Source organism: Drosophila sulfurigaster, chromosome 3 (genome assembly GCF_023558435.1).
Source record: "Drosophila sulfurigaster albostrigata strain 15112-1811.04 chromosome 3, ASM2355843v2, whole genome shotgun sequence".
NCBI lineage: Eukaryota > Metazoa > Arthropoda > Insecta > Diptera > Drosophilidae > Drosophila > Drosophila sulfurigaster.
In genome coordinates, this window is record NC_084883.1 from 37,922,758 (window position 1) to 37,935,750 (window position 12,993).

The window sequence follows — 12,993 nt, forward strand, 5'->3', positions numbered from 1 at the left end:
TACTGACTTCCAGTCAGCTGTGTCGGCAGGTAATTAAAACCGAGTCAAATGATTACTTCTTTACTTTTGCACTCGCAGTCGACTTAATTAAACCGCAATATTTGCATATTTCACATCTGGCGCAAACTGCGAAGCGAATCTCTCTCTAGCAGCAGTCACAACCAGGCGAGCTTTCATTCTGTTCCTCCTGCTTTTGGTGTGTGTGTGTGGTGCGCAAATGTGTTGCCAAGTTTATTGCTCAATTTCCCCAAAAAGTTTGCCAACCTGTGTGCGGGGGAAGGGGAGGCAGAAGCCAAATGGGAAAGGTGTGGCTGCGGCAAACCGACGCACATCGAGTTAACATGCAACTTGAAGATACTTTGGCAAACTTGATCCAAGCCCCAAAAACTCGGGCCGACGACGATAGCCCACAGTGCTGTAAACCAAGATAAGCCCAGACAATGTTCAAACATTACCTGTGGCAGCAGCAGCAGCAGCAGGATGCGAAGAAAACTGCCGCTGACGTGCTTGCGACTTTTATTAACGCACTTTACGCTCCAGATTTGAGCCAATAATAAAGTTATTTGCTATAGCCAACAGCCACAACGAAAAAGCAAAAGCCGCGGCGATAATAATTTATAAATTTTGATATTGCTGCAGCACTTGTTGTTGTTCTTGTTGCTGCTGTAGCTTTTGCAGTGTGTCCACTTTAGTGATTTACAACCAAGCCCCCTGCAATGGCCTCGCTTCGCCAAATGGCGGCCAGGAAGTGGGCAGTCGGCAGTGTTCTCCTCGTCGTCATCGTCGTGCGCCAAAAAACCTGCCGCAGCAAGGACATTTATATTTATGCCACGTAGTCGTCGTCGTCGTTGCCACTTTGAGGCAAGGTTCAACTGTATAATATGTTATGTATTCGCTGCAATATAAGAATTGATTCATAACCAAAATTGATGCAATTCGTTTAATTAAAATTTTGCACTGACATAAATTAAGCTGCACATCGCATATCGCCGATCAGTTCATTAAACCACAAAGTGTTGGTATTTCGCGTTTAATTTCGATTTTAATGGGAAATGTTTTATTGATGTATGGCACACAGATTCTCACACGCACACGGGATAAAGAAGACAAAGATTACGTATACGCATGATAAACTAAGAATGTTCGCTGCTAACCTTTTCAGAAATGAGAAAATATTAAAAAAAACAATAAATTTGTATATATTTTTATTATAAGATATTCATTAATTCATTATTTTTATTTTTTTGTACAAAATAAAACTATTATTTTAAGAGTACAATGATATAATATTTAATGATTATATCACAAATCTAATCAATTTTACTCAAAAATAAATTTTAAATTGAAATATTGGTTTTATATATTTTTTACATGGCAAAATTAGGCGACAAATTTACTTAAGAGAGTTGAAAAGCTGTTGTGCTTAATGCAAAAAGTCCCAAAACTTTGTGGCTTTAATAAGCATAGTAATAAGAATTTCATTCCGATTAGTAATCACTCCCTTGTTGCATTTCTGCATTTATTTCAGCAGCATAAAGTAAATTTGAATAATAGAAATGCCACAACAATTATGTGTATCTTGCCAAAAAGGATTACAAACTCGGTGCATTTATGCAAAGTTTTTAATTTAAGAGGCTTTAAAAAGTTTACTCAAGCACACAACAAATGGGAGCCATTCCCACAACGATTTATATGTGTGTTCTAAGTACGCTGCATGCTCAGCATAGTGAAGTGAACAGCCAAGTATAAGAATGAGAATATACACAGGGTATGTGCAAGTTGTGCACACTCGTGTCCTGCAAAGTTTTAAGTGTAATTTGCAGACCACAATTACAAGGGTGTACAATGTCGTGCAATGTTCTAGGCGGCCTCTTGCTTGGCTGGTTCCTGATACTTAAAAGCGAGCAGCAGACAGAAGCCTCGTCGTGGTCATGTTCCCAGTCCCTGTTCCAGTTCCATTTTCAGTGCCGGTCCAGCTGCTGTTGGGTTGGTAAAAATTATATCGTTATTTATTGTTGCGCCTTGTCAGTTTTGTGTTGAGGCTTTGCGCCTGTTTCGCAATATTTATTTATTGTCGTCTTTGAGTATTTATGAGTCTGTTCCCATTTGGGGCATGCGACCTGACGTCCGATTGTCGATTGTGTGCTGGATGTCAGGAAGTGTGCGTGCTAAAGCTGTTAATGTGAAAATCATTGAGCCGACTCCTCCAAGCATTTCCATCGAATGGTCAGCTATAAGTTTATTTCGTTTTTTTAGGGTGTAGCTGTGGCAGCTTCAATAGCCAATTGCGACAGTCGACAAATATTCTAAGCCAATTTGCTCCACAAATACGTAGAATAAAGTGTCAACGGCAGCCACTCAACTAACCGCAAATGCTGCTGCTCAGTCCCACTTGGACTTCGTTCGGCCCACAATCGAGCGACTCTCCCGGCCCCGTTTTATTTGTTTTTTAGCCAGCAACAGAAATTTATAGTTGAAAATTAAACAGCATACGATCTGGGTACTCATAGTCCTCGGTTTTGCTTCCTTTTGCCCCTCTCTTTGTCTCCGTTTACACAGTTTTATTTTAGTTTATTTTGTGCTGTGTGCTGTAGCTGTGGGTTTCCTGCTGCCTTTGCTCCGCTGCTGTCTGCTGCTGTTCCACTTGCAGTTTAATTTGTGCATCGATATATTTTCTTAGTTGTCAGGATACGCAGCAATATTACGTATACGTACAATTATATATTGTAATTGTCTGTCTCTCTGTGTGCGCTATAAATTTTAATGCTTGCCGTGCGATTGTCGCTCTGAAATATATAGTCAAACTTTGTGCCTGCCTGCCAGCCAGCCAACCAGCCAAAGGCAATAGCCTGTAAAGGAGACAACTTCCGCGCACTCCCTTTCTCTCTCTATTTGAGTTTCTACCTCTATATTTGTGTTATATATCTCTGTAATTTTAGCATCGCTTTTGACTGGACAAATTTGTCTGCTAGTTTGCCGTTAATTGGGAATAAATAAAGGGAGACATTTCCCTCTGTGTTTCTCTATTTATGTTGAGATTAATCAGTCTGTCAATGTCACAAGTTTATCTCCGCTTCGTCGCTCCTTTGTGTTGCAGTACAACAATGCAACTTTTGAATCAATTCAACTTGTCCAAACTTAAATCTACCCAGTGCAGCACCAGCTTTGCACTCAATTAAGTGGGGGGTAAAGGAAGCAAGCAAAAGGAGTGCGTGCAGCGTAGGAAAAACAATTTCATTGCTGGTGGAGCAAAAATAAAAAGAAGACTGAAGCAAACCCAAAATCCACTTGAATAGCGCAACAACGCTGACGCTAACGCTGGCTGGCTGGCAACTTAGTGCCAACAATTGCAACAGCTGCCACGTCAGAAGTTGCCACTTTCTTCTTGGCCCACTTTCCACTCTCTCTCTCCCTGCCCGCTTCAACTAAGCTGGCAAAGTTTTGGACTGTCCTCCTACTGCTGCGACTCGAGTTGTTGCCGCTTTTGTTGCTCTTCGACTTCCGCCTGATTGACTTGCATTGAGTTGACTTTGCACAGCTTCCTCGCTTCCTTGACGGCTTGAAGGATGCATCCAGGCAGCCAGCCATGCCATCAAGCCATCATCCATTCACTCCTGGCCCGATCTGGCAGCAGCAACACTTGGCAATGGTTACGTAAACTAATTTTCCATGTCGTCACTCGATTGTTTTAAAAGCCAAGTTTGTTGCTTGCTGCTGTGTTGGCACAACCCGCTCACACTCGCTATACACACTCGCTGCACACTCATCACACACTCACTACACTCGTTACACACACAACACAACAAAACACACACACACACAGAGACAAACACGCAACCACTGCTAAGTCTGGTCATAAAATATTTAAGCTCTGCCATTTGGTTCTCAACTTTACAAGCCGCCTGACACTTTCCGCTCCATTGTTGTTGGCGTTTAATGCAGTTTTCGTGTTAAGCCTTCTACTTTCCCCTCACCCGCTCATCGACTTGACCCCTGACTTGTCCTGCACATTTATAAAACAATTTGCTATTCGCAATAGCAACCAAACTTTACCGTAAGGTAACCGAAAAAAAGAGGCTGATAATATCAGGGGAGTTAGAGGTTGGCTAATGCAGAGCTTATCTGAGATACAAAATATCTTAAGAACTGCTTTCTTTAGGAAATTTAAGGCATATTGAAAATGTGTTGAAAGCAAAAATACTCATTTTATGTCAACTGCAGATTGCAAATGGATTTTTATTAACAAATAAATAACACTTGACACAATAAGTTCAAACTATTGATTTAAATGGCTCAACAAGCTATAAATATTTGATTTAAAGTATTTTCAAATTGAAAGCAGTTCATATTTGTTAGTTGATTATTGTCATTGCAATCTGAAAGTTATTTTGCTTTCGACTTAAATTGGCAGCATCGAATTTATTTTTAAATAAAATATATTTATTGAAAATGTGAGATGCATTTTTCATTTAACGAGAAAATCGAGTAAAAACAAGTTCGCATATGTTATCTTCATATATATTTATTAGATTACCTATCATTTTTAATTATCGCTGTAGTATTAGTTCTGCTAATTTCTACCAAGTTGTGAAATTCCACATCAATTCGAAACTTTTAAGGTGAATCATTATCGTATAATTTCTTATTTATTGCAACTAATAGTTGTGAATAACCTTAAGGTACATCAAATGACGGCGAAAGTCGATGAGAATAAAAGTGAATTGTATATTGAAACGGCTTTTTAAAACTGTTTTGCATTAAACATATGAACGTGAAATTTATTCGTTTATTTTATTGAATTGAATTCAAACGCTGTTGAAATAAGCACTCAATTGGCTGGCTTCAAGTGCGTGTTAAGCGCATGAGAATAGTTATGCGAGTGCTCGACTGAAAGGTGCTTTATTGGCTGCAGGGTAAATTTGGAATTTGCACATATCGTATGTACATAAATCGCAAGCAATGCGAGTTGAAATCTCTCTCTCACCCACATACACGGCGTATACATAATGTGTGCGTATGTGTAATATGAAATATTTGAGTGTGTATGCTTGGATTATTATTTGCGTGTAACTGTGCGTGTATTTGTATGCCACAGACATTTCCGCAATGTATTTTGACTTGAGGCTTTTGTAAAATGATGGATAATGGCATTTAATGTGAATCGCTCGCATAAGCTCGAATTGAATTCCCAATCGACTGCGTCTCGTCTTGTGAGTTCTGCTTCAGTTGAGTTGCCGCTGCTGCCTTTGCCTTTGCTTAAATGGTAACATCAATTAATTTACAAGTCATTGTCAGTTGTCGTGTACATTATAAATGATTTGTGTGCGTGAGTGGGTCTTCATTAGGAGGCACAACTCGACGTTCGTTGCCCGATACCCGATGCGAGGCCTACGTTTATGGGTCAAAATGGTGCGACCTCATTTGTGTGTCGTTCCCCCCCCAGCTGCTTTGTGTGTGTGTGTGTGTGTGGGGGGGTATTGATTTCGTTCATGTGTCTGTCTGTCTGTGGTTTCGTGCACACACTTTAGACTTCAGACTATTTGCAGTGGTTTGATTTCATTGCAGCCAGACGTGAGTGAATGACTGCCACGCCCCCCGCTCACTCCCCTCGACACACGACATAAGTAGATGTTAGAAGTAGAGATGCTTTAAATATTCACGGCACACAACGTTAAACGTGTGCGGGAGTGCAACGACAGTCGACACTAATAGGTAGCACAAGACTTGCAACGCTTTTATCAATTATCAATTAACCTAAATTTTAGCATCCACGTTTTTGGCACTGACAGCGCGAGAGAGAGAGAGGGAGAAAGGGTGTAAAGGAAAGGAAGAGTCAGCGACATTGTCAGCTTCGTGTGCCAGTTGAAGCAGAAATGCAGCAAGACAAAGTATCGTTCAAATGCAAGCTGACAGCTTTTGGCTGCACCTGCTTCTGATCCTGCTGCAGTGAGCATCCTCTTAGAATGCTCCCTCCTCCTTCCTCCTCCGTCTTCTACTTTACTTCCCTTTGTGTATGTGTCATTAGTGTGAAAGGCTGCTTAATTTTTAATCGTGGCTGACCAAACCTACTGTAAACGGTAATCTGTGTCCAGGCGCATTGCCAAATCTGTTTGTGCTCTTGCTGTCGACCCTTGACAATAATCATTTTGCTGCTCTGCTCTCAAATGTCAACAGTGTCAAGCAAATTGTGCAAAGGGACAACAGCAGTAGCAGCAGCCACAAGGCTGCTCCTCAGCGTGATTTGCTTCACATGTTCCATCCTAGCCTTCTTCTAGCCAAATTCTAAGACAAACAAATGGCAGCAGTAGCAACAGCAGTGGAAATGTTTTCAAGGCGACATCAGACTCCCACTAGGCGTGCCGCGGGACACCATTTTGCAGCTACTTTTATGATGCAACTCGAGCTAACTCGTAGGGAGGAGGATAAGGGTTGCCTTTAAGACGTGCACTTGCTCAAGTGGAAATGAATTGAACTCGGGCAGCAGCGACGACGTCGACGACGACGACAGCGAATGCAATCTCATTCTCTCTTGTCAACTTAACCCCGACTAGCTGCAACATCAACGAAACGACGTTGCGCCAATTGTTGTCTGTATTTGTGCATTTGTGCATTTGAGTTGCTTTTCCCGCTAGTTGTCGCTCTTCTTACTGTTGCTACTGTTGTTGTTGTTGTTGCCATACCAACGCCCTGCTGCCTAGCTGCCTGGCTGACTGCTTGCTGCCTGCTGCCTGCCTGGGTGTTAGAAGAGATGGCTTTGTCGCTTTGTCATCAGCCACATCAGCAGCAGTTGCAACAACGGCAGCCTTTTGGCAACGGGGTGTTGCACAGTGGCAGCAAAGTCTTGTCATATTTTGGGAAATACTGAAGAAATAGTTAGACTACATTTTTAAAGATGAAGAATATATGTTAAACTTCAATCGAACATTAAAAGTTTTAGTATACATGGTTAAGAGAATTTTGTTAGATTAGTTTTGGTTGTCAGACACTAACAATAAATTTGTCCTCGAATTTTTACATGAGGAATATTAGTACATACAAAATGTATTTGAATATGCATAGAAAGTATTTATTCATAAAAGCTTTTCACCCAAGTATGGTTAAAGTATTTTGGTTTTATTGTTGAGTTTTTTATTTTTAAAGGTAAGAACAACATTGATTTTGGTTAACTAGAAAATAACTGCAAAATATTGCCTATTTCAATAGTAAGAACCATAAATACATAAAAAAATATATATTTTAATTTGCATAAAGAGTATTCATTCATAGAAGTATTTATGATGATGGTGATATAATTAGTTTAGTTTTTTATAGACCCATCTAGAACGATAAATTTGGCATCTTATTTTATATTACTTTAGTTAATTAACATCTTTTATCACTAGTTTGGGCTGTATGCTAATAAAAACATAAAATTGCTTCTAGTCAATTTTATTCTAAAAGAAATGCCATTAGTTTGAAACTATTTTAACAAAAATGGTCTTGCCGAACTAGCAATAAATATTAATGATACTCAAGACAGTGTACTTTAATGTTCAATGAGAAAAGTGCGCTATTAAAGTGACATACTGAACGTTATTGATTACAAAAGTTTTCGATAGTGGCTCTAGACTAAATTTGAAAATTTTCAAGCAGCCTGCGAAAGTTATAAGACTACAATAGCAAAATTGAATTAATTTATATTTATATCGATATTTCGACATTTTATGGAACTGTTGCCATTTATTTGAATGTACGACTCAAATTGCAAACTAGCTCAAGTTCTGTCGACTTTCTATTGCAAATATCTGTGTCAACTTCGACCCCCCCAAAAATGTATGTGTAATTGAGGACCACTGTGAAGTGCACATTGTTTGTCCGTTGCCTGGAGATGCTATCGTCTAAGGCTGCTGCTGATGATGCTGCTGCTGTGTGCTGCTCGATTTTTACTTTAAACAATGGCTTGAGCATTTCTGATTGTCAAATGTTTGCAGAGATAACATTTACAATAGTGGATTTGCAGTGAAGCGCAGTGGATGGCATTCTGACGACGATGGCGACAGAACAAGTTACGCCAACGCTTCTTCCTCTCTCTCTCTGCTCTCTTCTACCTTTAGTTATCGTCTTTCTGACTGCAACACAATTGCCATCAAAACTGTCTTCCTCAGGCGGCAGAGGGTGCTCTTTCTGTCTCCTGTCTACTCGGCAGGAAGCATCAATTTGTAATGATCCTATAAGTACTTGTATTGTGCTTTTGTCTGCTCTTCCGTGTGCGGCTTATAAACAAATGTCGTTTTAAATGGGGGAAAACCAATAAAATGGCAATTAACGTGCTTATTGTTGCATGCTCACAGGCTTATGACAGCCACTCAAATGAATCCCGGCTAATACTCGTGCAGCAAATATACTTGTACATAAATCCAGTGCATATAATCAATTACTTTATTTTTAATATCAACCATTTCATAACGAGAGAGAAGTATCTTGGTTATAATAAATTCATGAAATTCTAGCAATTTAAGTTTGACTCGAAAAACAAAAACTCATTTATGCAGAGTCCAACTTCCATCGTAATGTATACACAAACTTTGCTTTTGTAGTTAAAAATTTGTTTGTTTAAATTTCGAAATAAACATTGCTAAACAGAACTTCTCAAATGCCACGTTTTGTTTTTCTTTTTGTTGCATTCTCTTCATACGTTATTCCATCAACTAATGTTATTATCCAGCATCATCTCATTAAATAGATTACATTGCAGTTATCGGTGTCTTGTCTTTTCATCTGTTTATGTTTTTTTTTTTTCGCTGAGTCTTTTATCCTCTGTTGTCGATGGTTTTGCAGTGAATTTTACGCTAATTGAAATCGCAATCGAATTACATGGACTCGGTCAGTCGTCCGTTGTCTGTCTGTGTGTGTCTCGACGCGAGTGTAAAACCCAATGAAAATATAATCACATTTATGCAGTTTTTATGCCTGCAGTGTAAATATTTGCGTTGTAAACACGCGGCCAGGACAGGCAAGAGATTCAGAGATTCAGCCAGCGGCCGAATTCTGCATAACCGCGGCACACATAAGGACACTACTGAAGCAGCAGCTGCAGTTGCTGTTGTGGCTCTTGTGCTGCATTCCACATATAGTATTATTGTATATATTGAAATCGAGAGCCACACACAGTCAGAGTCGGTCAGTCAAACATTTCGTCAGTCAGTCAGTTAGTCAGTTTGGTAGCTCGTTTTGCGAATTTTCCCCGATTCCATTTCGAGTTCATTGAATTTGCGCTGATTTCTTCTCTTTGGCCGCTTTCATGCATATGAAAATTGCATTAAACCAGCAAAAACGAAAAACGAAACTGGCAAAAAAAAAAATTGTAAAATAAAATTTATGCTGCTAGCCAAGAGTCAAATTCCCAATTATGAGTGTGTGTGTGCGAGTGTGTGTGTTAACAGGATGCGGATAAATGTACTTATTTTTGATTTAATTGCATTTGCAATGTGCAAGTTTGTGTGTCTGACTATTCGTCTGATGTCGTTTCATCGTTGTCTGCCCACATGGCGTATACGTAATTTAATAGTTTTTCAATTGCTGCATAATTGGTTTTAGTTAATATTGACAAGCGTTTGCCCCAGCTGTTGCATTATTAATGGCCACTACGAACACGACGTTGTTACGAATGTGAGCGACTGCGTGTGTGTGTGTGTGCGTGTGTTTGCTTCCGCTTGTTATGGCCAGTGAATTAATAGCCAACATTTCAACGGAAATACGCGCAAAGTTCTGTTGACAAAAATTTTTCTCCCTATGATAAATGATGGCGCCATCTGTGCATGTGTGAGTGTGTGTGTTAGTGCATAGATTTCTGTGCGTATGTCACGTTCTGACTATTAATAATCTGATTTCTGCTTGTCTCTATTTGCAGTTCAACGAGCAAAAACGGAAAACGGCAAACGACGACAAAAGGTAAATAACCCTCCCCAACATTACACTCTCCCTCTCATTTATAGCTAAAGCGTGTCGAATTTGACAAGCTCTACATGTCAAGCAGTTGCTCAAAAAAAAAAAAACCCAAAAAGGTGTGGGAAGCGGGTGGCAAAGATTGAAACAGGCTAAGTCGTAAAGTTGGTAGCTGGTTGGCTGGAACTTTTAACGAAAACTGACAACCGCAATGACCAAAGTGTCATAAATCCATAACCAAGCGTCAACACCATCAACAAACATTTTGTTTGACCTACGACATGTGAGTGGCCCACTGAGTTTATGTATGAGAGTGTGTGTTCAAGTGTTCGACTATGTGTGTGTGTGTGTGTGTGTGCGGCTGATGGTATCCAGTCAGTCAAGCTTGGCGGGCAATAACCCCCAATAACCGCCGACCCGGGATAAACACAACGCTCAGACAGCTTTCATGTCAACCGCAGAGCATCGGCTATGGGGCATAATGGCAGAGAGGGAAGCGAGGAGAGAGGGGAAGGAACAGAGGCTGGCAGATTGACTGCCCCAATCCTGTGACAAGCACTCATCTCAACTGAACTCAACTTAACTGAACTCCGCTGCTGTTCTCATTTACTGCGATGTGGCGGGGACGTTACGCGATGTCGCCGCGCGTCTGTCAGATAAAATGAAGTATTTGGCGAACATGTGTGTGTGTGTGCGGCGAGTATGTTTCTCTGTGTGTGTTTGTGTGACTCTTGCGAAAACAACAACATTCGCTATACCAAACGCCAGCTGCAGCCGACGACAACAATATTGTTAGTGTCTGTGTTTTTGCTGAATTATCGATAACTCCTTGATGTCCTCGTGGTTGTGGTTGTCAACAATGGCATCGAAAGTATATGTGACATATATGTATGTATGTACACATATACATATATTCATATAAAAGTTCATAGTAATAATCATATATTAAATGTATAAATTCATATACAGAGAGCAAAGTCGCTGGGAATCCTGCCATTTTTTGTTTGCCCGCCAGTTGACAGTTGAAATGAATGACTTTTGGTCGAGAACATGCAGGAGTTGGAGTCCAGAAGTCCCGAAGTCCTGAGACTTTCGTATATTGTTTATTTTGGAAATTTATGCAAATCTCTTAAAGTAGTGCCGTCATCGGAAAAGTTGACTAGTTTTGTGTTTGCCTTGTTGTTTTTAATATAATAAATATAATAAGATTTCCTCCCGTTTTTTCCCCATACCAGCAAAACACAATAGTTTGGTTGTCGTTGTTGTTGCTGATGCTGTTGACATGAAAACAGTTGGCGGTCTAAGGGCAGTTTTGTAATGTTTTTATGCTGCTGCTTCGGCTGCTGCTGCTGCTGTTGGGTCTTGTTGAAGCTTTGTGGTAGTTTTGCTGAATAGCTTCATATTTATGCAAAGTTATGCGGCTTAAGAGATAAGTCGAAAGTTTGCTCTGACAACGGTGCGGCAGAAAGACAGAGGCAAGCAGCAAACCCAAAACTGACAGTAACTGACACTCACACACAGTAAAACACACACTCAACACACAACACACTCGCACACACAATGTGACTGCAGTTTATCAGAGAATGGAAATTGTTATCGATGCGATATGTCCGACTGTTGGCAAGTTGATTTGCATTGGCCCCGATCCGCTCCAAACCGGGAAAGAGCGAAGAGAGGAGGAAGTGTGCTTATGTTCTCCGGAAAATCCCATTTCCCCGAGTATTTATAGACTTAGTTAGTCAGTGTGACACTGTGTATCAAAGTTTTATGAACTCGAGTTGCGAGCGAGTTGTGAAGTGGCCGCATGGAACAACTCGTATATGCCTCTCTATATATTCTCACTATGCTCACTACTATTTTGCAAATATAGGGCAAACTTTTAGCCAAAAGCCACGCTGCGTATACGCAACACAACCGCCGCTATCAACTCGGGGGCGAGCACTGAGAGCAGCAATAAAGAAAGCGCCACAACAACTACAGCTACAACTCCAACAACTTTGACTCACAAAGCGCAGCTGCCACTTTAGTTAATTCCAAATTATATTAAAAACTTTTGGTCGCTCTCCTTTGACTCGCATTTTCATTATCTGGCCAACAAAGCAAAGGCAACAAAAAATATGAAAAATTACTTGCTTGGTAAAAAAAAGAGCCCAAGTACAACATGCACTCCTTCTTCTGTTAGTTATGTTCAGTTACTTGCAGCTAGCAATTTAGCTCGGGATTCATGCCAAGGATAATACAGACTGTATTTACATTAAGCTAGCTGGCTTGTTCTTCCTGCAGGCTACAGAAGATTGCCTGGTTACTTGGCTTTTTTTGGCCAAGTCTCGTCTTGACTTTACTTGATTTGTCGTACTTCGTGAAGGGGAACTGTTTGAAAAATGCTGCAACGTGACACTTGGGCGCTCATTTAATTTGCTCAAGTTGCTGGGTAAATAAACAAAGGTAGTGACAGGAGCCAACGCTGGCAACATGAACTACGTGCCACAGGTTGAAGCCATAGCCCCGCATTGATTTGCTGTCCTCCTGCTGCTGTCCTCGACAGTGTTGTTGCGATACTTGGACCCATTCGCTGGGCTGCACACTCGACTGACCTGCTAAAAAATTCGCTGAATGTTTAGTTAGGTCGTCGCAGCAAGTTCTCAGGTCAGGCAACTGACAGCAACGAGCGCCAACCTCCAACCTTCCAGCAGCGTTGCACGCTGTCTCTGTTTTCCTGTATTAATGGGCAAAGCTTGAAGTGTTCTAAATTATCATTTTCATTTTTTTCTCCTCTTTCTTCTTCTACATTTTTTTGTTTTTATTTGTCGGTATACATTTCTTTTAATGAGTTTCGGGCCCTTTCTATTCAAAAAAATGAAGCACACTCGAAATGTAATTACGAATGCGACTTTGTTGTTCTTTATGCTTAAACCATCATTAAGTTAAACGTGAATATTCTTTGGCATATTTTTTTAATAAATTCGCAGTCATCATAATTCAGACTCTAACAAGGTAAATGAACTGCTGTTGAATCAAAGTTATTTCAAATACTTTGTGATAGAAAGAATAAACATCAAATTTCAATTA

The 12,993-nt window shown here is 40.3% G+C and overlaps 1 protein-coding gene across 4 annotated transcripts in view; it reads left to right on the top strand.

Annotated features, from left to right (window-relative positions):
- LOC133839871 (palmitoyltransferase app) overlaps positions 1-12,993 on the top strand; it is a 70,865-nt gene that overhangs the window by 17,170 nt on the left and 40,702 nt on the right. For 3 of the 4 annotated variants that reach the window (XM_062271499.1, XM_062271502.1, XM_062271501.1), the window contains exon 3: positions 9,890-9,930. The exons of the other annotated variant lie outside the window; for it this stretch is intronic. The gene's annotated coding sequence lies outside the window, so the exon portion shown is untranslated. The remainder of the gene's footprint in view (positions 1-9,889; positions 9,931-12,993) is intronic. 4 annotated transcript variants of the gene reach the window in all.